This window comes from Apodemus sylvaticus, chromosome X (assembly GCF_947179515.1).
Source record: "Apodemus sylvaticus chromosome X, mApoSyl1.1, whole genome shotgun sequence".
NCBI classification, from domain to species: Eukaryota; Metazoa; Chordata; class Mammalia; order Rodentia; family Muridae; genus Apodemus; species Apodemus sylvaticus.
In genome coordinates, this window is record NC_067495.1 from 51,278,433 (window position 1) to 51,304,234 (window position 25,802).

The 25,802-nt window shown below is 38.2% G+C and overlaps 1 pseudogene; it reads left to right on the forward strand.

Annotated features, from left to right (window-relative positions):
- The window catches only part of LOC127674467 (rho GTPase-activating protein 7-like), a 34,209-nt pseudogene extending 15,270 nt beyond the window's left edge, over window positions 1-18,939 (forward strand).
- Window positions 18,940-25,802: the final 6,863 nt, after the last annotated feature.

Sequence of the window (25,802 nt, forward strand, 5' to 3'; positions counted from 1 at the left end):
AAAATTACAACTCATGATGCTGATAGAGGGCTTCAAGAAGGACATAAAGAAATACAGGATATTACAGAAATACAGGAGAACACAGATAAACATGTAGAAGCATTTAAAGAATTACAGAAAAGAACAAACACAGGTAAAGCAATTGAACAAAAATATCAAGGATTTTAAAATGGAAGTTGAAACAATAACAAAATCACAAGGGGAATCAACTCTGGATATAGAAAACCTAGGAAAGCAGTCAGGAGTTATGGATGCAAGCATCAACAACAGAATACAAGATATTGAAGAGAGAGAATCTCAGATGCAGAAAATGACAGAAAGCATTGACACAAAAGTAAAAGAAAACGCAAAATGCAAAAAGCTCCTGACCCAAAACATCCAGGACAAAATGAGAAGACCAAACCTAAGGATCATAGATATAGAAGAGAATAAAGATTTACAATTTAAAGGGCCAGTAAATGTCTTCAACAAAATTATAGAAGATAACTTCCCTAATCTAAAGAAAGAGATGCCCATGAACATACAAGAAGCATACAGAACTCCAAATTGATTGGAGCAGAAACAAAATTCTTCCCTTCACATAGTAATCAAAACACCAAATGCACTATACTAAGAAGGAATATTAAAAGCAATAAGGGAAAAAGGTCAAGTAACATATAAAGGCAGACCTATCAGAATTACGCCAGACTTCTCACCAGAGACTATGAAATCCTGAAGATCCTGGGCAGATGTCATACAGACCCTAAGGGAACACAAGTGCCAACCCAGGCTATTATACCCAATAAATTGCTCAATTAACATAGGTGGAGAAACCAAGGTATTCCATGATAAAACCAAATTTACATGATATCTTTCCACAAAACCAACTGTTCAAAGGATAATGAATGGAAGACCTCAACAAATGGGGGGGGGGGGGGGAAACTACAAACTAGAAAAAGCAAGAAATTAATTTTTGCTTAACTAACCAAAAGGAAGAGAGCCACACAAACATAACTCTACCACTAATAATGAAAATAAGAGGAGGCAAAAATCACTTCTCCTTAATATTGCTTAATATCAATGGACTCAATTCTCCAATAAACAGAGACTAATAGACTGGATACATAAGCAGGGCCTAACATTTTTCTTCATAACGGAAACCCACCTCAAGCACAAAGAGAGACACTAACTCAAATTAAAAGCCTGGAAAAAAATTCCAAGCAAATGGTCCCAAGAAACAAGCTGGTGTAGCCATTCTAATATCGAATAAAATTGACTTTCAACATAAAGCAATCAAAAAAGATAAGGAAGGACACTTCATACTCATCAAAGGAAAAATCTATGAAGATGAACTTTTTTAAAAATTTGATATATTCTTTATTTACATTTCAAATGATATTCACTTTCCTGGATCCCCTCTCCCTGAAAGTGCCATAAGCCCTCTTTCCTCCCCCTGTTCTCCAATCTGCCCCTTCCCGCTTCCCTGTACTGTTATTCCCCTACAATGCTGCACTAAGCCTTTCCAGGACCAGGGGCCTCTCCTTCCTTCTTCTTGGGCATCATTTGTTATGTGAATTTTTTCTTGGGTATTCCGAGATTCTAGGCAAATTTCTGCTTATCAGCGAGTGCATACCATGTGTGTTCTTTTGTGATTGGGTTGCCTCACTCAGGATGACATTCTCCAGTTCCACCCAATTGCCTAAGAATTTCATAAATTCATTGTTTTTAATAACTGAGTCATATTCCATAGTGTAAATATAACACATTTTCTGTATTCATTCCTCCATTGAGGGATATCAGAGTTCTTTCCAGCTTCTGGCTATTATAAAGAGGGATACTATGAGCATACTGGAACATGTGTCCTTATTACATGCTGGGAATCCTCTAGGTATATGCCCAGGAGTGGTGTAATGGAGTCCTCCAGTAGTATCCTACCCAGAAGTGCCAGACTGATTTCCAGAGTAGTTGTGCCAGCTTGCAACCCCAACAGTAGTGGAGGAGTGTTCCTCTTTCTCCATATCCTCCCCAGCACCTGTTTTCTCCTGAGTTTTTGATCTTAGCCATTCTTACTGGTGTGAGGTAAAATCTCAAGGTTGTTTCAATTTGCATTTCCCTGATTACTAAGGATGTTGAACATTCCCTTGGGTGTTTTGGAGCCAATTTTATATTCCTCAAGTGAAAATTCTTTGTTTAGCTCTGTACCCCATTTTTAGTAGGGTTATTTGGCTCTTGAGTCTACCTTCTTGAGTTCTTTGTATATCTTGATATTAGCCCTCTGTCGGATGTAGGGTTGGCAAAGATCTTTTCCAAATTTGTTGGTTGCTGTTTTGTCCTTTTGACAGTGTACTTTACCTTAAAGAAAATTTGTAGTTTTATGAGGTCACATTTGTCAATTCTTGATCTTAGAGCATAAGCTATTGGTGTTCTGTTCAAGAAATTTCCCCCTGTGCCCATGTGCTCAAGGTTCTTCCCCAGTTTCTTTTCTATTAGTTTCAGTGTATTTGGTTTTATATGGAGGTCCTTGACGCACTTGAACTTGAGCTTAGGATTAGGAGATAAGAATGGATCCATTTGCATTCTTCTGCATGCTGACCTCCAGGTAAACCAGCACCATTTGTTGAAGAGGCTATCTTTTTTTTCCCACTGGATGGTTGTAGCTCCTTTGTCAAAGATCAAGTGACCCTAATTGTGTGTCTTCATTTCTGGGTCTTCAATTCTATTCCATTGATCTACCTGCCTATCACTGTGCCAATACTATTCAATCTTTAACACAATTGTCTTGTAGTACTGCTTGAGGTCAAGGGTACTGATTCTGCCAGAAGTTCTCTTTCTATTGAGTAGCCACAAAAAATATAAATATCTTGGTGTGACTCTAACGAAGCAAGTGAAAGATCTGTATGACAGGAACTTCAAGTCTTTGAAGAAAGAAATCCAAGAAGACCTCAGAAAATGAAAAAAATATTCCATGCTCTTGGATTGGCTGGATTAATATAGTAAAAATGGCCATCTTGCCAAAAAGCAATATACAAATTCAATGCAATCTCCATCAAAATCCCCACTCAATTCTTCATAGAATTATAAAGAGCAATTGTCAAATTCATGTGGAATTAACAAAATACCCAGGGTAGCTACAACTATTCTAAACAGGAAGATAAACTCTTAATACTGGTCATCTATGTTCCAAATACAAGGACACCCTCATTCATAAAAGGAACTTCACTAAATCTCAAAGCACACATTGCACCCCACACAATAATAGTGGGAGACTTCCCCAACCTACTCTCAGCAATGGACAAATCATGGAAACAGAAAATAAACAGAGACACAGTAAAACTAACAGAAGTTATGCACCAAATGGATTTAACAGATATCTATAGAATGGTTTATCCCAAAACAAAATACTACAGCTTCTTCTTGGCACCTCATGATACCTTCTCCAAAATTGACACTATACTCACAAAACAGACCTCAACTGATATAAGAAAAATGAAATAATCCCATGGAAACTATCAGATCACCATGGACTAAGGCTGGTCTTCAATAACAACAGAAACAACAAAAAGCCAACAAATACCGAACAAAATTCTACTCAACGATAATTTGGTCAAGGAAGAAATAAAGACAGAAATTAAAGACTTTTTAAAATTCAAGAAAAAATAATGTTCAACATACCTAAACTTATGGGACACAATGCAAGCAGTACAAAAAGAAAAATTCAAAGCTCTGAGTGCCTCCAAAAAGAAAATGGAAAAAAACATCCACTAATAGCTTGAGAGTACATTTGAAGGCTCTAGAACAAAAAGAAGCAAGCATACCTAAGAGGAGTAGACAGCAGGAAATTATCAAACTCAGGACTAAAATCAATGAAGTAGAAAAAAACCTCTATGCCCCAAATACAAGGCACACTCATTCATTAAGAAAACTTTTCTAAAGCTTAAAGCACACATCGCACCCCACACAATAATTGGGTGTGACTTCAACACCCTTCTCTCCTCAATGGACAGATCAGGGAAACACAAACTAAACAGAGACACAGTGACACTAACAGAAATTTTGGACCAAATGAAATTAATAGTTATCTATAGAACCTTTCATCATAAATCAAAAGAATATACCTTCTTCTCAGCACCTCATGATACCTTCTCCAAAGTTGACCATATAATTGGCCACAAAACAGAATTCAACACATATAAGAAGATTGAACTAATCCCATGCCTCCTATCAGATCACTATGGAGTAAAGGTGGTCTTTAATAGCAATGAAAACAATAGAAAGCCTATATACACATGGAAGCTGAACAATGCTCTACTCAATGATAATTTGGTCTAGGAAGAGATAAGGAAAGAAATCAAAACCGTTTTTAGAATTTCATGAAAATGAAGGCACAGCATATCCAAATTTATGGGACACAATGAAAGCAGTAATAAGAGGAAAGCTTATAGCTCTGACGGCTTCTAAAATGAAGCTAGAGAGAGCATACACTGGCAGCTTAGCAGCACACCTGAAAGCTTTACAACAGAAAGAAGCACCTAAAGAAAAGTTCAACATCTTTAGTAATCAGGGAAATGAAAATCAAAACAAACCTAAGATTTCATTTTGCCTCACACTAGTCAGAATGGCTAAGATCAGAAACTCAGCCAAAGCTTCGGGTGGTGGTGGTGCATGCCTTTAATCCCAGCATTTGGGAGCCAGAGGCAGGTGGATTTCTGAGTTTGAGGCCAGCCTGGTCTACAAAGTGAGTTCCAGGACAGCCAGGGCTACACAGAGAAACCCTGTCTCAAAAAAGCCAAAAAATCAAAAAAAAAAAAAAAATCAGCCAAAACCAGTGTGAGGATGTGGAGAAAGAGGAGCACTGCTCCACTGCTGGTGGAAATTCAAGCTGGTATAACCACTCTGGAAGTCAGTCTGGAGGTTCCTCAGAAAACTGGACATAATACTACAGGAAAGCTCAGCTATGCCACTCCTGGGCATATACCCAGAGGATTCCCCAGCATGTAATAACGACACATGCTCCACTATGTTCATAGAAGCCATATTTATAATAACCAGAGGATGGAACTATCCCAGATATCCCTCAATGGAGGAATGGATACAGAAAATGTGGTATATATACACAATGGAGTACTATTCAGTCACTAAAATCAATGAATTTGTAAAATTCTTAGACAAATGGATGGAACTAGAGAATATCATCCTAAGTGAGGTAACCTAATCACAAAAGAACACTCATGGTATGCACTCACTGATAAGTGAATATTAGCCTAGAAACTTGGAATACCCAAGAAATAATCCACATATCAAATGATGCCCAAGAAGAAGGAAGGAAGAGTTAGGGGTTAGGGTTAGGGTTAGGGTTAGGGTTAGGGTTAGGGTTAGGGTTAGGGTCCTGAAAATGCTTAGCGCAGCAGTGTAGGAGAATACCAGGACAGGGAAGAAGGAATGTATGGATTCAGAAACAGGGGGGAGGGAAGATAGCTTATGGGACTTTCGGGGAGTGGGGATCCAGGAAATGGAAAATCATTTGAAATATAAATAAAGAATATATCAAATAAAAATACATTTTAATATTAATATATATATATATATATATATATATATATATATATATAAAACATACTTAAAGAAAAAAGCCACATGATCATTTCATTGGATACTGAGAAAGCATTTAACAAAATCCAATACCTCTTCATGATAAAAGTCTTGGGAAGATCAGGAATTCAAAGCCCATACCTAAACAGAGTAAAAGCAATATACAGTAAACTAGTAGCCAACATCAAATTAAATGGAGAGCAATTTGAAGCAATCGCCCTAAAATCATTGACTAGACAAGGTTGTCCACTCTCTCCATATCTGCGCTTTATAGTACTGCAAGTTTAAGCCAGAGCAATTAGCAAACAAAAGGAAGTCAAAGGGATTCAAATTGCAAAAGGAGAAGTCAAAGTATCACTCTTTGCAGATGATATGATAATATACTTAAGTGACCACAAAAAATCCACCAGAGAACTCCTATACCTGAAAAACAACTTCAGCAAAATGGCTGGATAGAAAATTAATTCAAACAAATCAGTAGCCTTCTTTTGCTCAAAGGATAAAGAGTCTGAGAACATAATTAGGGAAATGAAAACCTTCACAATAGACTAAAATAATATAAAATATCTTGGTGTGACTCTAACCAATCAAGTGAAAGTTCTGTATGACAAGAACTTCAAGTGCTTGAAGAAAGTAATTGAAGAAGATCTCAGAAGATGGAAAGATCTCCCATACTCATGGATTGACAGGATTAATATAGTTAAAATGGACATATTGCCAAAAGCAATCTACAGCTTCAATGCAATCCCTATCAAATTTCCACATCAATTCTTCATAGACTTAGAAAGAGAAATTTCCAAATTTATCTGGAATAACATAAAACCAGGATAGTAAAAACTATTCTGAACAATAAAAGAACCTCTGGCAGAATCACCATCCCTGACCTCAAGCTCTATTACAGAGCAATAGTGATAAAAAGAAAAAAAGTATGGTATTGGTACAGAGAAAGGAAGGAAGATCAATGGAATAGAATTGAAGAACCAGAAATGAACCCAAATACCTATGTTCACTTGATCTTTGGTAAATGAGTTACAACCATCCAGTGGAAAATGAAAGCCTTTTCAACAAATGGTGCTGGTTCAACTGGAGGTCAGCATGTAGAAGGATGCAAACTGATACATACTTATCTCCCTGTACAAAGATCAAGTCCAAGTGGATAAAGGCCCTCCACATAAAACCATATACACTGAATCTAATAGAAAAGGAAGTGGGAAAGGACCTGGGACACAAGGGCACATAGAAAATATTCCTGATTAGAACAACAATAGCTTGTGCTCCAAGATCAAGAATTGATGAATGGGACCTGATAAAATTGCAAAGCTTCTATAAGGCAAAGGACACTTACAATAAGACAAAATGGCAACAAACAGATTGGAAAAAGATCTTTACCATTCCTTCATCCAATAGAGGGGTAATATCCAATGTAAACAAGAACATAAGAAGTTAGACTCTAGAGAACCAAATAACTCTATTAAAATATGGGTACAGAGCAAAACAAAAATTTCTCAACTGAGGAATATCAGATTGCTAAGAAACACCTAAAGAAATCTTCAACATCCTTAATCATCAGGGAAATGCAAATCAAGACAATGCTGAGATTCAACCTCACACAAGTCAGAATGGCCAGGGTCAAAAACTCAGTGGAGAGCAAATGCTGGTTAGGTTGTAGAGAAGGGGGAACACTCCTCCATTGCTGATGAGATTGCAAGCTGGTAAAACCACTCTGGAAGTCAATTTGGCAGTTCCTCAGAAAATTGGATATAGCACTACCTGAGGACCCAGCTATACCACTCCTGGGCATATACCCAGAAGATGCTCCAATATGTAACACATGCTCCACTATGTTCATGGCAGCCCTATTTTAATAGCCAGAGGCTGGAAGGAACCCATATGTCCCTCAACAGAGGAATGGATTCAGAAAATGTAGTACATTTACACAATGGAGTACTACTCAGCTATTAAAAACAATGAATTCATAAAATTCTTAGGCAAATGGATGGAGCTAGAAAATATCATCCTGAGTGAGGTAATCCAATCACAAAAGAACACATATGGTGTGTACTCGCTATTAAATGGATATTAGCCCAAAAGCTCGAACACCCAAGATACAATTCACAGATCACATGAAGATCAAGAAGAAGGAAGAGCTTCTGTGGATACTTTGATCCTTATTGGAAAGTAGATCAAAATACACATGTCTCACAGGCAACCAATAGAAAGAACACAGGGTTCCCAATGGAGCAGCTAGGCAAAGGACCCAATGAGCTGAAGAGGTTTTCAGCCCTGCAGGAGGACCAAAAATATGTATCAACAAGTACTCTCAGAGCTCCAAGGGACTAAACAACTCACCAAAGAGGACACATAGAGGAACCCATGGCTCCAGCTACATATGTGACAGAAGATGACCATTTCAGACATTGATGAGAGGATCGACCATTGGTCCCATGAAGGCTTGATTACTCAGAATAGAGGAATGCAAGTCAGGAAATGGGGGAGGGTGTTGGTAAGCTGTGGTTTGGGGATGGTGTAGGGGATTTTTGGAGGGGTAAATAGGAAAGGGGATACCATTTGAAATGTAAATAAAGCAAATAGCTAATAACATAAAAAAGAAAGGCAGAAAGACTTATTATACTCAAATTTTATTCACTGTGTTATATGCAGGTAAGTGGCAATGACACATTACTGCAATTTTATGAACAAAAACACTGGGAGCTCAGGCCAATCATAAGTACAAATTCCTTTGAAAACTGTAACTCAGCTCACAAATTGGTTGGAACAAATGGGTACACTGTAAGTGTGGTAATACAAACCTTTAATGCTAGCGCTTGGAAGCAAAGACAGGTCTGTCTCTATAAGTTTGAGGCCATACCTGTCTGTCTATTGAGTTCCAGGCCAAACAATGATACTTTCTTGTATGCATGCATTTTTCAGAGCCTATTTTATTAGGGGTTCAACCATCCTCCTAGCCCACCACCTGCCTGAGGTGGAAAAGGAATATTATTAGGACAAGATGGAAGCGGACCTATTTAGTAATAGTTCTTTGGAGGCAATTCTTATCTTCATTGTTCTTAGTCCAGTCCATTAGCAAACACCAAACATGAATCAACAGGTATAGTCCAGTCCATTCAGGAGATACTACACACTTCAATTTGGAACCTCACCAATCAGTCAGAGTCTGCAAAAACAGCACGAAACCACAGGAATCTTAAGAGGAGTTCTTTGGTGAATTTCTCTCTATAAAGTCACCACAAACAAAAATGCACTGCAACGTGAACCAATACATGCATGTCTTCAAAAAAAACTATTGAGGCAGAAAAAAGCAAACTAACTTTCCAGCTCCCAGTGTCTGTAGTGTCATATTTATATTCTGCTAAGCATCATGCATACTTTTACATGCTTGATAGGTCAAAACATCCTTTCACCTGTGTCTCACACAGGTGAAAATCAAAAGATTCTTTTACCTGTCTGCCCAGCAAAATACCATTATAATCTGACTCTCCAAAGAAATCAGAAATTTCCACACTTCTTGATGAGACCCTATCTCAATCAAAACTAGAAAAAGATACTGTAAACCTTCTAATGTAGAAAAGGATTATTCATGTCTACTACCCAATTTACTGTGCTATATATAGAAAGATATTTTAAGTAATTATATTTTATTTTTTTCTACTTTTGCTACCAGTAAGACACATAAGGGTGGGGCACATGAAACACTAATAAAAATAATCAGTATCTAAAACTGTGACATGACTTAAATATTGCAATTTGCTTCTGCTTGAATGGCTAAATGTATTCAATTGGATTTTGAATACTAAAGTAAAATATGAATAGATATAGTAGGGAGCATACAGAGGAAAAATACTGTTATTTTTTAATGTAACACTTGGACAGCATTATTTTTTGTTTATTCAGTTGGTTAGTTAGTTTGAGTGTGTGTCAAAGTTCCCAAGTCAGTGAAATCATGACAAGCAGAGAGTAATGTTTTACATTATGAAAGTCATTATGGAATTGATTTGGAAAAACAAAAACCCAGGATAGCTAAAAACTATTCTCAACAAAGAAAGAACTTCTGGGGGAATCACCGTCTATGACATTAAGCTGTATTATAGAGCAATATTAAAAAACAGTCAAACAAGCACAATACCCTTTATGGTATTGGTACAGAAACAGGCAGGAAAATCAATGGAATAGTATTACTGAAGACCCAGAAATGAACCTACACACCTACTGTCACTTGATCTTTGACAAAGGAGCAGAAAACATCCAGTGGAAAAAAGACCATTTCAACAAATGGTGCTGGGCCAACTGGCAGTCAACATGTAGAAATATGCAAATTGATCCATTCTTATTTTCTTGTACAAAGCTCAAGTCCAAGTGGATCAAGGACCTCTACATAAAACCAGATACACTGAAATATAGAGGAGACAGTGGGGAAGAACCTCAAACACAAGGGAATAGGGGAAATTTTTCTGAACAGAGCATCAATGGCTTATGCTCTAAGATCAAGAATTGACAAATGAGACCTTAAAAAATTACAAAGCTTCTGTAAAGGAAATGACTCTGTCAATAGGAGAAAATGGCAATCAATAAATTGGGAAAAAGATCTTTACCAATCCTACATCTGATAGAGTGCTAATATCCAAAATATAAAAAGAACTCAAGAAGTTAGACTCGAGACAATCAAATAACCCTATTGAAAAATGGGGTACAGTTATTAAAAAATTTTCAACTAAAGAATATTGATTGACTGAGAAGCACCTAAAGAAATGTTCAACATCCTTAGTCATCAGGAAAATGCCAATCAAAACAACCCTGAGATTCAACCTCACACCAGTCAGAATGGCTAGGATCAAAAACTCAGATGACAGCAGATGCTGAGGATTATGTGGAAAAAAAGGAACAGTCCTCCATTGCTGGTGGAATTGCAAGCTGGAACAACCACTCTGCAAATCAGTCTGGTGGTTCCTCGGAACATTGGACATAGTATTACCTGAGGACCCAGCTATAGCACTCCTGGGCATATACCTAAAAGATGATCCAACATATAACAAGGGCACATGCTATGCTATTTTCCTAGCAGCCTTATTTATAATAGCCAGAAACTAGAAAGAACCCATATGTCCCTCAACAGAGGAATGGATACAGAAAATGTAATACACTTACACAATGGAGTACTACTCAGCTATTAAAAATAATGAATTCATGAAATTCTTAGGCAAATGGATGAAACTAGAAAATATCATCCTTATTGACATACATAATCAACACACATGGTATGCACACACTGATAAGTGGATATTAGCCCAAAAGCTCAGAATCCCCAAGATAGAATTCATAGACCACATGAAGCTCATAAATAAGGAAGAACAAAGTTTGGGTGCTTTGGTCCTTCTTAGAAAGGGGAACAAATTACTCTCAGAAGCAAGCAAAGAATGAAAGTGGAGATCAGATACAGAAGGAAAGGCCATCCAGAAACTGCCACACATACAGTCACCAAATCCAGACACAATTATCAATGCCAAGAAATGCTTGCTGGAAGAAGCCTAATATAGCTGTCTCCTGAGAGGTTCTACAAATCCAGAGGCAGATGCTCACACACAAACATTGGACTGAGCATGAGGTCCCCAATGGAGGAGTTAAAGGACTGAAGGAGATGAAGGGGTTTGCAACCCTATAGGAAGAACAATATTAACCAAGCAAACCCCCAGAACTCCCAGGGATTAAGTCACCAACCAAGGAGTACACATTGCTCCAGTTGAATATGTATTAGAGGATGACCTTGTCAGGCATAAATGGGAGGAGAGGTCCTTGGTCCTATGAAGGCTTGACAGATGCACCACTATATGGGAAATGTGGGCAGAGAGGCAGGAATAGGTAGGTGGGTGTAGGAACACCCTCATAGAAGCAGGGTTAGGGGGATAGGAAATTGGAAAGTGGTTTTCTGGGAGAGGAGAAACTGGGAACAGAGATAACAATTGAAATGTAAATAAAGAAAATATCCAATAAAAATAAAAGAAAGTCATTATGGAAGATTGTTCCTCTACATTCTTGAAGGAGACATTAGGTGAGCTATAATACATGTTTGCCAACTAAAGTGCCTTGACATAATGGTCTCAACTTGATAGCATAACAAAAATTTCAAGGAAAGTTGAGAAACAATTTTGTATGGATGCAACTGTGTCCTAACCAAACCAAACTTCAGTTGTTGAGTCTATATCTGCCTGTCTTACTCATGGGTATCAGTTTTTCTTTTATTCACATCTATTTTTTCTAGTCTTATCCTTTAGTTCTGTAAAGACGTCAAATTTTGTTCTAATATCTATTTCCTATTCTTGTTTGTTAGTTTGCCAATATTTTTTTAAAAAATATTTATTGTTGTTTGTTTTCAAAATATATGTGTGTGTTGTCTACATGTGTGTCTACGCACTACATGTGGGCCTGGTGTTGGTTGGAAGAGGGTATAGGATCTCCTGGGATTGGAATTACAGATTGTTGTGATTCATCATATGAGTGCCTTGAACTTACCCTGGATAAGAGCATCCAGTGTTCTTACCCACTGAGCAATTGCTCTAGGCCCTGCCTATAATTTTTCATGACATGTTTTTTTACTAGCTCAGCAAGTACTATCTGCTACAAATCTATTCTTGTTTTCATAGGGAAAGAATATGCAATAATATTTTAAAAGTCATTCTAAATTAAATGTGTTTTGAAAAGATTTCCTAGTAGATATCAATATATAACAGATAAATTGAAAATATCCTTAATACTTTAAACTCAATCACAAAAAATAATCATTAATTTTATCCCCATAGAAAACAGTGACAATATTTACAAGTTAATGTTGTAATTAAAATTATTAACATTTTAACATGAATTTCTAAATTATTTCCTTATAGCATGAGTTTGACCATAAATCACATATACCTTACTATACAAATGTATGCATTCAGTTATCAGAGTTCAGTTGGTATTTCACCTAAGAATATACTATTATCTCAAATTTTCATTATAATTGCTGTTTAAAACCAACGTAGTTTTATTAACATTCTTCTCTCTATGACTCCCTTTATTTGTTTTGGATTATGGAGTCATGTTCTTACCATGTAGTATAGACTGTCTTTGAACTCATAATTCTCTCTTCTCAGCCTTCTGAATTCTGAGATTTTAGGCTATATTAGCATGCCTAACTACATATTTATATTCATGGTTGTCTATTCTGTTAACCTTCTCAAATAGTACAAAGGACTAGAAATGTTACTTTTGGAGGTGGTAGTATGTGATCGATGGTTCCTGAAAATATCTGGAAGTCTATCTTCCACAAAGTATTTGACAAGAATTTTCTTTGTTCAGTCAAGTAGAAGCTAAACCAGTAAAAGAAATCATTTGGCATATCTTACTGTAAGTGTATCCTCTTTGAGACTTGAGTTATAAATAGGAAATAATTTTTTTTACATGAGTGCCTCAAAATAATTGCTTCTGATCTTAATTTTCCTATGAATTGCTCTCAGTATCTTTTACATTGATGTTTAAATGTTTAATGGGTGCATAAAATCATCTACTACAGTAATTAAATAACAGATTGTTTTTCCAGATTTGATTTTAAAATGTTTTAAACACCAAGAGATTCTTTCTTTTATACTAAGGTAATTGCATATTTAGTATTAGTAAGATTTAGTTTAATGAAGATGTCTGTCAGCAAATCAAAGTGGATTCATTTAGAGATTTCAATTAGTACAAATGCAGCTCTCCGTTTTTCACATGTGAAATAGTGAAAGCATGCATTTAAGACATGAAAAAACAGCAAAACAAAAAAGTCCTTTACTGTATATTTCTGCTAAATAAATATGACATAAGCAAGCAATATATAAGAATCAATTTTAAACTAATACAATGTTTTTCCTGTCCAATGTAATTATAATTGTAAAAACCACAAATAGTAGGGAAGAGGGAGAACAATGGTTCTGATATTCTATCAATACATCAGCTATGTAAACTAAAAAAATTTAAATGTGGCTGAAACTGGATCAATAATAAGATATAAATTGAATATATATGTGTGTACATATATGATCTTATATAAAACAAAATAAATCACTAGCTTAATAAAATAAATGTATCTAAGCAAAACATCGTCTTCCAACTTTGTATTATCAGAAGTAAAAATAATATGCCTCAAGCTGAAATTTCATTTATTTAAATGACACTTGTCAATTGAATGAATCTATAAAAAAAAACCCAAACTGCTATTTGATTTAAGCATGCAATTTTGCCTTATTCCACAGAAATTTGTTCAGTAGTTCTAAGTAATAACACAAAATGACTTATTAAATGAATCCATTATTAAATAAGCATTTTGTAGAAATAAAATGATAAACTAAAACTAAAAATCCTTCTGTGGGACTATGAATTAAGCTATGGGTCTAATATATGCTGTGTAATCATTCTATCAAGATCTACACAGAGTGACATATAGAAGTAGAAACACACTCACTGGCACATATGGAAATCTCCTAAAAATTGACACCAAAGATTATGATTTGCTGAGGGTAACTGGTTTCCCCAAGTATACACAGTTTTATGAAGATCTCCTGTCCCTCTTGATATTTCAATGTTCAAGAAAGTACATGACTTCTCTGAAAGATATGCCACTGAGGCTCTTCTGCAGCTGAGAAAATACTTTAAACTAGGGTGCAGTGATGAACCTGGAGATCACCAGAGTCAAAATGAGGATTTGGATGAAGATAAACCTTGAGCAACAAGTCTTGTGCAACAAACAGCAAGTGGACTTTCCAGAAGGACAACAAATCTGTCTTTTTCCAGGGGGATAGCAAATCTGGCTTGTGTTTTTCCCAAAAAGCAGGTTACAATACCTGGGTTTCGAGAGCACTCTTACTGGCAGAGGGTCAACAAGGCATCAATGCATCTGGACAGGTCTCAGTGAATACCAGGTGTCCTCTCTCAGAAGCCTCAGTAGCACCGGCAGAAGTGTCCACATTCACTGGCCCCACAGTGAAGTTGCAGTGATATCCAAAACTAATTTTTAATCAGCATCTGCTCCTCTGTTTCAGCAGCTGATCTGCTTTGAGATCTCAACCCTCAATAGTAACCACATTAATGTGCCCATGGTACAAAAATTGAGTATGTACAACTCCATATAGACCTCAGTAGCAACAGCTAGCCAGAGACAAGCAGTGCTATCAACACACCCTGCCCAGTCAGCAGGACATGGAGCCTCATAACCTGTAAAAATTGGGTGGGCATGTATCTAGAGAGCTTCAACATTTACCGTAAGTCCACCTTTAGTAATGTGATAGGCCAGAAACGTAAAATAAAAATAAATAAATAAATAAATAAATAAATAAATAAATAAATAAATAAATAAATAAAGACAGCTAGCAAAAGGACATTCTAAATTATCAGAAGCCTGGCACCTTCCCTAGGTCTCTCTCCAAAGCCAATTTCTGTCCCTTGGGAGAAAGTTCTCTGAACTGGAGGACTGGAAGTTTCCATGGCCCTGGACATCTTGGCCTATGGAGAGAAAACAATGACAGTCCCAAGGAACTGAAGAAATGCAATTCATCCAGTTATGTGAGTAGCCACCTAAACATTTTTAATATCATACCAGATTTCATCCTCTACTCCAGGTTGGGAGACCAGACCAACCTGGAGAATGAGGACTTCTTCCCTGAGCTTCAGGACATTCTCTACCATGTGAGCAGATGTGGAGAATAGTCAACCAAAATGATTTCAGATGAGAAAGACTTGAACTCAGACCTGAACTTTGTGTTTCCTTGCTCATCATATCCAAAACAGATTCACCTGAATGTGGTCTATGGCTGAAGGACACTGAGTGACCTGAATAGCATAAGCAACTCCCTCAATGACCTTGAAGAGCCAATTGGTCTTGGAGAGAACAGGAATTCAAGGCCCATACCTAAACATAGTAAAAGCAATATACAGCAAACCGGTAGCCAGCATCAAACTAAATGGAGAGAAACTTGAAGCAATCCCACTGAAATCAGGGACCAGACAAGGCTGCCCCCTTTCTCCTTATCTTTTCAATATTGTACTTGAGGTACTAGCTCGGGCAATTCGACAACATAAGGAGGTCAAAGGGATACAAATTGGAAAGGAGGAAGTCAAACTATCATTATTTGCAGACGACATGATCGTCTACCTAAGTGACCCAAAAAACTCCACTAGAGAGCTCCTACAGCTGATAAACAACTTCAGCAAAGTGGCAGGTTATAAAATCAACTCAAGCAAATCAGTGGCCTTCCTATACTCAAAGGATAAGCAGGCTGAGAAAGAAATTAGGGAAATGACCCCCTTCACAATAGCCACAAACAGTATAAAGTATCTTGGGGTGACTCTTACCAAACATGCAAAAGATCTGTATGACAAGAACTTCAAGACTCTGAAGAAGGAAATGGAAGAAGACCTCAAAAAATGAGAAAACCTCCCATGCTCATGGATCGGTAGAATCAATATAGTTAAAATGGCCATTTTGCCTAAAGCACTATACAGATTCAATGCAATACCCATCAAAATCCCAACTCAATTCTTCACAGAGTTAGAAAGAGCAATTATCAAATTCATCTGGAACAACAAAAAACCCAGGATAGCTAAAACTATTCTCAGCAACAAAAGAAAATCTGGGGGAATCAGTATCCCTGACCTCAAGCAATACTACAAAGCAATAGTGTTAAAAACTGCATGGTATTGGTACAGTGACAGGCAGGAGGATCAATGGAACAGGATTGAAGATCCAGAAATGAACCCACACACCTATGGCCACTTGATCCTCGACAAAGAGGCTGAAAACATCCAATGGAAAAAAGATAGCCTTTTCAACAAATGGTGCTGGTTCAACTGGAGGTCAGCATGCAGAAGAATGCGAATTGATCCATCCTTGTCTCCTTGTACTAAGCTCAAATCCAAATGGATCAAGGACCTCCACATAAAGCCAGACACTCTGAAGTTAATAGAAAAGAAACTGGGGAAGACCCTTGAGGACATCGGTACAGGGAGAAAGTTTCTGAACAGAACACCAATAGCGTATGCTCTAAGAGCAAGAATTGACAAATGGGACCTCATAAGGTTACAGAGTTTCTGTAAGGCAAAGGACACCATCAAGAGGACAGATCGGCAACCAACAAATTGGGAAAAGATCTTCACCAATCCTACATCAGATAGAGGGCTAATATCCAATATATATAAAGAACTCAAGAAGTTAGACTCCAGAAAACCGAACAACCCTATTAAAAAATGGGGTACAGAGTTAAACAAAGAATTCTCACCTGAAGAACTTTGGATGGCAGAGAAGCATCTTAAAAAATGCTCAACTTCATTAGTCATTAGGGAAATGCAAATCAAAACAACCCTAAGATTTCATCTTACACCAGTCAGAATGGCTAAGATTAAAAATTCAGGAGACAGCAGGTGTTGGAGAGGGTGCGGAGAAAGAGGAACACTCCTCCACTGCTGGTGGGGTTGCAAATTGGTACAACCACTCTGGAAAGCAGTCTGGCGGTTCCTCCGAAAACTGGGCACCTCACTTCCAGAAGATCCTGCTATACCACTCCTGGGCATATACCCAGAGGATTCCCCACCATGTAATAAGGATACATGCTCTACTATGTTCATAGCAGCCCTATTTATAATTGCCAGATGCTGGAAAGAACCCAGGTATCCCTCAACAGAAGAGTGGATACAAAAAATGTGGTATATCTACACAATGGAGTACTATTTAGCCATTAGAAACAATGAATTCATGAAATTCTTAGGCAAATGGATGGAGCTAGATAACATCATACTAAGTGAGGTAACCCAGACTCAAAAGGTGAATCATGGTATGCACTCACTAATAAGTGGTTATTAACCTAGAAAACTGGAACACCCAAAACATAATCCACACATCAAATGAGATACAAGAAGAAAGCAGGAGTGGTCCCTGGTTCTGGAAAGACTCAGTGAAACAGTATTTGGCAAAACCAGAACGGGGAACTGGGAAGGGGTGGGAGGGAGGACAGGGGAAGAGAAGGGGGCTTACGGGACTTTCGGGGAGTGGGGGGGTGCTAGAAAAGGGGAAATCATTTGAAATGTAAATAAATTATATCGAATAAAAAAAAAAAAAAGAATGGACTCTGGGGTAAGGGCTTCCCTGACCATGTGCAATAGGCACAGATTGAGATGGCACAGCTTTCAAAGCCCTTGTCAGCTGAAACTGAACTCTATCTCTGGAGATTAACTGTCATTCTGGAGCCCAGATGAACCTGCTACAAAAATATACTCACTCCTGAAATTGATGACCCTGCTTGAAAAATGCACACCTTCCAATAAGCATGGTTTTAGCTAGGATGTATCCAAGTTTCATGAAATGGATCAAGGTTCCAGACTACAAGGACTGAACAATATCACATCATCTGAGAAAAAAATCCAGATAATTCTCTACCAATCTGGCTGTGAGCTTAGCTCCTTCTCTCTACCGCCTCAACTCTCTAAAGAGAGAATTCTCCAAGAGTAATGCAAGGAAAAGTTTGGGCTAACAGACAAGAAAGATATCAATGAAAACCTAGCCATCACTGAAGGGCTATTCCACATGATTACTAAATGCAAGAAGCTCTTCCAGGTTCCTGAGTAAATAAGCCTATCTCACAACTTTTACACTGAAAAAGAGCTGAAGCCCCTTACACTGAACAACCTGCTTAATACAGACACTTCTTATGTAATGTGTCTGTGTGAATGGCCTATTTTAGGATGTAAAAGAGATGTTCAAAGGCTGAGTCAGCTACCCCACCTCTGAACAAGGTGAGTTGTCCTATAAAATGGTAAGTGAAGGACCTCAATTAAGGCTTTGGAAATCAACCATTGAAGTCACTGCTGGGCCCAAGAAGATCTTAAAGGTCCTTCTGAAAGAGCACTGCTTTTGTGATCTGGACCTGTTGGACTCAAAGGTGATTGGAATCTTGGAGTACCAGACCGAAATCTACCTTTACTTCCAAAACAGCATGGTGCTCTAGCTTGCTAGGATCTATATCATATTGAGGACCCAGAGGACTAATTTACCCAGCAGAGCCTATGACCTCTTATTCACTTCTGTGGATCATACCTGGGCACCTGTGGTTAGGGGGAGAGATAATGTGCTCTTGTCCAGATATTTGATTAAATCCTGTGGGTCAGAAAAATCCAAACTCACCTACATGTGCACAGCTGTTTTAAGGAGCCAGAAGCCAGAGAAGAGACACAATTCCTCCAGCTCTTTGATTAGCCACCAAATCTTTCAGACATTTGTGTGCAGCTGACATGGTAAAGATCTAAAACTCCTTCAGTAATCAGGACACTGAAAGCAAGGATACCAAATATAAGTGATTACAGAGGTGAAGCTATTGAGGAGACCTGTATCCATTACCTGGCTGATTGTTGCTAGAGCCTTGCCAGTAATTGGAAAAGTTCATCTGGGTCTGATAGTAGGGATTTTGACACGTTCTTAAAGCTGCCTGTTTGTCTTTGGTCTATATTGTAGACCTTGACTGGAATATATAAGTCGTGGAGAGAGTACTTCAGACTGCTTCTAAGAAGTAAGAACTCTTTCAGTACCTTAAGGAACTTTCTTCTGTGACATCAGTGTATGTGTACCTATGTCTTTTGTGGTGTGTTGAGGGGTGATATATTCACTGGAAAAAAAGAGTTGGTAAACATGGACAAGTGTTTTTACTGAGATGAGCAGAGAATGATTTTCTGTTTTTCATATTTATTTATTTATTTATTTATTTATTTATTTTGGTTTTTTCGAGACAGGGTTTCTCTGTGTAGGCCTGGCTGTCCTGGACCTCACTCTGTAGACCAGGCTGGCTTCGAACTCAGAAATCCACCTGCCTCTGCCTCCCAAGTGCTGGGATTAAAGGCATGTGCCACCACTGCCCGGCTGAGAATGGTTTTCTTTTCTTTTCTTTTTTTAATATTTTTATTTTCTATATTCTTTGTTTACACTCCAAATGATTTCCCCTTTCCCGGATCCCCCTCCCCATATGTACCATAAACCTTCTTCTCTCCGTCCCTTCTCCAATCACCTCCCTCCTTTTTCTCTGTCCTTATATTCCCTTCCCATGCTAGATCAATCCTTTCCAGGATCAGGACCCTCTCCATACTTCTTCATGGGAGTCATTTGTTATGCAATTTGTGCCTTGGGCATTCAGAGCTTCTTGGCTAATTAATATACACTTATCAGAGATTGCATTCCATGTGTATTCTTTTGTGATTGGTTTACCTCACTTAGGATGATATTTTCCAGATCAAACCATTTGCCTAAAAATTTTGTGAATTCATTGTTTCTAATTGCTGAGTGGTATTCCATTGTGTAAATATACCACATTTTCTGTATCCATTCCTCGTTTGAGGGGCATCTGTGTTCTTTCCAGTTTCTGGCTATTATAAATAAGGCAGTTATGAACATAATGGAGCATGTGTCTCTATTGCATGCTGGGGAATGCTTTGGGTATATGCCCAGGAGAGGTATGGCAGGGTCCTCTGGTAGTCTCATGTCCAGACATCCAGACTGATTTCCACAGTAGTTGTACCATCTTACAGCCCCACCAGCAGTGGGGGAGTGTTCCTCTTTCTCCACATCCTCACCAACACCTGCTGTCTCCTGAGGTTTTGACCTTAGCCATTCTGACTGGTGTAAGGTGAAATCTCAGGGTTGTTTTGATCTGCATTTCCCTAATGACCAATGATGTTGAGCACTTCTTAAGGTGCCTCTCGGCCATCCGAATTTCTTCAGGTGAAAATTCTTTGTTAAGATTTGTACCCATTTTCTACTAGGGTTATTTGGTTCCCTGGGGTCTAACTTCTTGAGTTCTTTGTATATATTGGATATTAGCCCTCTATCAGATGTGGGGTTGGTGAATATCCTTTCCCAATTTGATCGTTGCCGTTTTGTCCTTTTAACAGTGTACTTTGCCTTACAGAAACTTTGTAATTTTATTAGATCCCATTTGTCAATTCTTGATCTTAGAGCATAAGCTATTGGTGATCTGTTCAGGAACTTTTCCCTTGTGCCCATGTCCTCAAGCTTCTTCCCCAGTTTCTTTTCTATTGGTTTCAGTGTGTCTGGTTTTGCATGGAGGTCCTTGATCCACTTGGAGTGAAGTTTAGTACATGGAGATAAGAATGGATCAATTCGCATTCTTCTGCATGCTGACCTCCTATTGAACCAGCACCATTTGTTGAAAAGGCTATCTTTTTTCCACTGGATGTTTTTGGCTCCTTTGTCAAAGATCAAGTGACCATAGGTGTGTGGATTCATTTCTGGATCTTCAGTTCTATTCCATTGGTCTACTTGTCTGTCACTGTGCCAATACCATGCAGTTTTTAACACTATTGCTCTGTAGTATTGCTTGAGGTCAGGGATACTGATTCCCCCAGAATTGCTTTTGTTGTTGAGAATAGTTTTAGCTATCCTGGGTTTCTTGTTATTCCAGATGAATTTGAGAATTGCTTTTTCTAACTCTGAGAAGAACTGAGTTGGGATTTTGATGGGGATTGCATTGAATCTGTATATCACTCTTGGCAAGATGTCCATTTTAACTATATTAATACTGCCAATCCACGAGCATGGCAGATTTTTCCATTTTCTGAGGTCTTCTTCGATTTCCTTCTTCAGAGACCTGAAGTTCTTGTCATATAGATCTTTCACTTGTTTGGTTAGAGTCACACCAAGATACTTTATATTGTTTGTGGCTATTTTGAAGGGTGTCGTTTCCCTAACTTCTTTCTCAGCCTGCTTATCCTTTGAGTATAAGAAAGCTACTGATTTGCTTGAGTTGATTTTATAACCATCCACTTTGCTGAAGTTGTTTATCAGCTGTAGGAGTTCTCTGGTGGAGATTTTTGGGTCACTTAAGTAGACTATCATGTCATCTGCAAATAGTGAAAACTTGACTTCTTCCTTTCCAATTTGTATCCCCTTGACCTCCTTATGTTGTCTAATTGCTCTAGCTAGAACTTCAAGTACTATATTGAAAAGATATGGAGAGAGAGAACAGCATTGTCTAGTCCCTGATTGTAGTGGGATTGCTTCAAGTTTTTCTCCATTTAGTTTGATGCTGGCTACCGGTTTGCTGTATATTGCTTTAACGATGTTTAGGTATGGGCCTTGAATTCCTGTTCTTTCCAATACTTTTAGCATGAAAGGATTCTGGATTTTGTCAAATGCTTTTTCTGCATCTAATGAGATGATCATATGGTTTTTTTTTTCTTTGAGTTTATTTATGTAGTGGATAGCATTGATGGATTTCCTTATATTGAACCATCCCTGCATCCCTGGGATGAAGCCTACTTGATCATGGTAGATGATCGTTTTGATGTGTTCTTGGATTCGGTTGGCAAGAATTTTATTAAGTATTTTTGCATCAATATTCATAAGAGAAATTGGCCTGAAGTTATCTTTCTTTGTTGGATCTTTGTGTGGTTTTGGTATCAGCGTAATTGTGGCTTCATAGAACGTGTTAGGTAGAGTTCCTTCTGTTCCTATTTTGTGGAATAGTTTGAAGAGTATTGGTGTTAGGTCTTCTATGAAGGTCTGATAGAACTCTGCACTGAAACCACCTGGTCCCGTGCTTTTTTTGGTTGGGAGACTTTCTATGACCCTTTTTATTTCTTCAGGTGTTATGGGACTGTTTAGTTGATCTATTTGATCCTGATTTAGTTTTGGTGTTTAGTATCTGTCTAGGAAATTGTCCATTTCCTCCAGTTTCTCCAGTTGTGTTTAGTATAAGCTTTTGTAGTAGCATCTAATGATTTTTTGAATTTCCTCAGTTTCTGTTGTTATATCTCCATTTTCATTTCTAAGTTTGTTAATCTGGATACTGTCTCTGTGCCGTTTGGTTAGTCTGGCTAAGGGTTTATCTATCTTGTTGATTTTCTCAAAGAACCAGCTCCTGGTTTTGTTGATTCTTTGTATGGTTCTCTTTATTTCTACTTGATTGATTTCAGCCCTGAGTTTGATGATTTCCTGCCTTCTACTCCTCCTGGGTGAAATAGCTTCTTTTTGTTCAAGGGCTTTCAGGTGTGTCACTAAGCTGGTAGTGTATGCTCTCTCCATCTTCTTTTTCAAGGCACTCCGGGCTATGAGTTTTCCTCTTACCACTGCTTTCATTGTGTCCCATAGATTTGGGTATGCTGTGTCTTCATTTTCATTGTGTTCTAAAAAATCTTTAATTTCTTTCTTTATTTCTTCCTTGACCAAGGTATTATTGAATAGAATATTGTTCAGTTTCCACGGGTATGTGGGTTTTCTGTGGTTTTTTGTTGCTATTGAAGACCACTATTACTCCATAATGATCTGATAGGAAGCATGGGATTAGTTCTATCTTCTTATATTTGTTGAGGTCTGTCTTGTGACCAATTATATGGTCGATTTTGGAGAAGGTACCATGAGGTGCTGAGGAAAAGTTATATTCTTTTGCTTTAGGATAGAATGTTATATATATGTGTGTATATATATATATATATATATATATTAAATCTAATTGGTCTAAAGCTTCAATTAGTTTAATTGTGTCCCTGTTTAGTTTCTGTTTTCCTGATCGGTCCATTGAGGAAAGTGCAGTGTTGAAGTCACCCACAAGTATTGTGTTAGGTGCAATGTGTGCTTTGAGCTTTAATAAAGTTTCTTTTACGAAAGAGGGTGCCCTTGCATTTGGAGCATAGATGTTCAGGATTGAGAGTTCTTCTTGTTGTATTTTTCCTTTGACCAGCAAGAAGTGTCCCTCAGAGTCTCTTTTGATGACTTTGGGTTGAAAGTCAATTTTATCTGATATTAAAATGGCTTCTCCAGCTTGTTTCCTGAGACCATTTGCTTGTAAAATTGTCTTCCAGCCTTTTACTCTAAGGTAGTGTTTGTCCTGTAAGAAGCAAAATGTAGGGTCCTGTTTACATATCCAGTCCGTTAGTCTATGTCTTTTTATTGGGGCATTGAGTCCATTGGTGTTAAGAGATGTTAAGGACTAGTGATTGTTACTTCCCGTCATTTTTAACGTTATTTTTTAAATTTGATTGGTTAACTTCTTTTGGGTTGGATGAAAGGTTACTATCTTGCTTTTTCCAGGGTGAAGTTTCCCTCCTTGTATTGGAGTTTTCCTCCTATTATCCTTTGTAGGGCTGGGTTTGTGGATAGATATTGGGTAAACTTGGTTTTGTCATGGAATATCTTAGTTTCTCCATCTACGGTGATTGAGAGTTTTGCTGGATATAGTAGTTTTGGCTGGCATTTGTGTTCTCTTAGAATCTGCATGAGATCTGCCCAGGATCTTCTAGCCTTCATAGTCTCAGGTGAAAAGTCTGGTGTGATTCTGATAGGTCTTCCTTTATATGTTACTTGGCCTTTTTCTCTTACTGCCTTTAATATTCTTTCTTTGTTTAGTACATTTGGTGTTTTGATTATTATGTTACGGGAAGTATTTCTGTTCTGGTCCAGTCTGTTTGGAGTTCTGTAGGCTTCTTGTATATTCATGGGCATCTCTCTCTTTAGGTTAGGGAAGTTTTCTTCCATAATTTTATTGAAGATATTTGCTGGCCCTTTAAGTTGTAAATCTTCACTCTCATCTTTGCCTATAATCCTTAGGTTTGGTCTTATCATTGTGTCCTGGATTTCCTGGATATTTTGGGTTACAAACTTTTTGCATTTTGCATTTTCTTTAACTGTTGAGTCCATGGTTTCTATGGTATCTTCAGCATCTGAGATTCTTTCTTCTATCTCTTGTATTCTGTTGTTGATACTTGCATCTATGTCCCCTGATTTTTTCCCAAGGCTTTCTATCTTCAAAGTTGTCTCCCTTTGAGTTTTCTTAGTTGTTTCTACTTCTGATTTTAGATCCTGGATGGTTTTGCTTAGCTCTTTCACTTGCTTGTTTGTGCTTTCCTGTAATTCTTTAAGAGATTTTTGTGTTTCCTCTTTCATGACCTCAGCCTGTTGACCAAAGTTCTCCTGTATTTCTTTAAGTGTTTTTTGCGTTTCCTCATTATTGGCTTTTGTATTCTCCTGGATTTCTTTCAATGATTTTTGTGTTTCCCTTGCAAGGGCTTCTAACTTTTGATCCACTTTCTCCTGAATCTCTTTAAGTATGTCCTTCATGTGTTCCTGTACCAGCATCATGACCAGTGATTGAAAGTCCAAATCTTGTTTTACTGGTGTGATGGCGTATCCAAGACATGCTGGTAAAGGAGAATTGGGTTCAGATGTTGCCATATTGCCTTGATTTCTGTTAGTGACGTTCCTGCGTTTGCCTTTTGCCATCTAGTTCTCACTGGTGTTAGTTGGTCTTGTCAATGCTGGACTCACCAGTGCAAGCTGCCCCTTCCTAAGTGGCCTCTGGTGCACAGCTTACCTCCTGCACTGCCTGGAGACAGGGTTTTATTGCCCAGGCTGTTCAGATCCTGAAGCAGACACCTGAAGGCTCCTGCTGGGGCCTGCTGGATTCACCAGAGCACACTGACTTCTCCCCGCTGGCCTCCAGGAAGCCCCTCTTGCCTCTTGCAGGACCTGGAGATGTGGCGTTGCTGCCCAGGCTGATCTGGATCCGGAAGCGGAGAGATCTGAGGGCTCCTGCCAGAGGCCTCAGATCTGAAACCTAAGCTCCCTGCCACTGGAGCAATCTGTGCTGGGCACTCCCAGACTGCCTCTGGGTGTACACCAGGTCTCCTGCACTTCCTGGAGACCGAGTGCTGTGGCCCAGGCTGTTCACATCCCAAAGCAGAATCCTGGAGGCTCCTGCCGGCCCACTGGATTCACTGGAGCACACTGACTTCTCCCCACTGGCCGCCCGAAAGCCCCTCTTGCCTCTTGCAGGACCTGGAGATGTGGCGTTGCCACCCAGGCTGATCTGGATCCGGAAGCAGAGAGCTGAGAATGGTTTTCTAAAAGGAGTATAATTGTGTGTGTATTGTTAGTTGAATGGTACAGATGAAGGGCTAAGATGCAATTTGGCACACTGAGATGCTCTTCAAAGGATGTCAATATACCAGGTTTAGCTCAACTTAAAATAGCTGACTACCCAGGGATTTATCAAGAAGGAAAAACCAGATCCCTTATTCATTTATTAAGCATTTTTTTTCTTTTCTAGAAACCTTTGATTCACATACATTGTTATGGGAATAGTTTGATTAACATAAACTGTAGTTTCTTCATGACTGTATGAATTTAACCAATAAGAGTAGTTCAGGAATAAGCATCA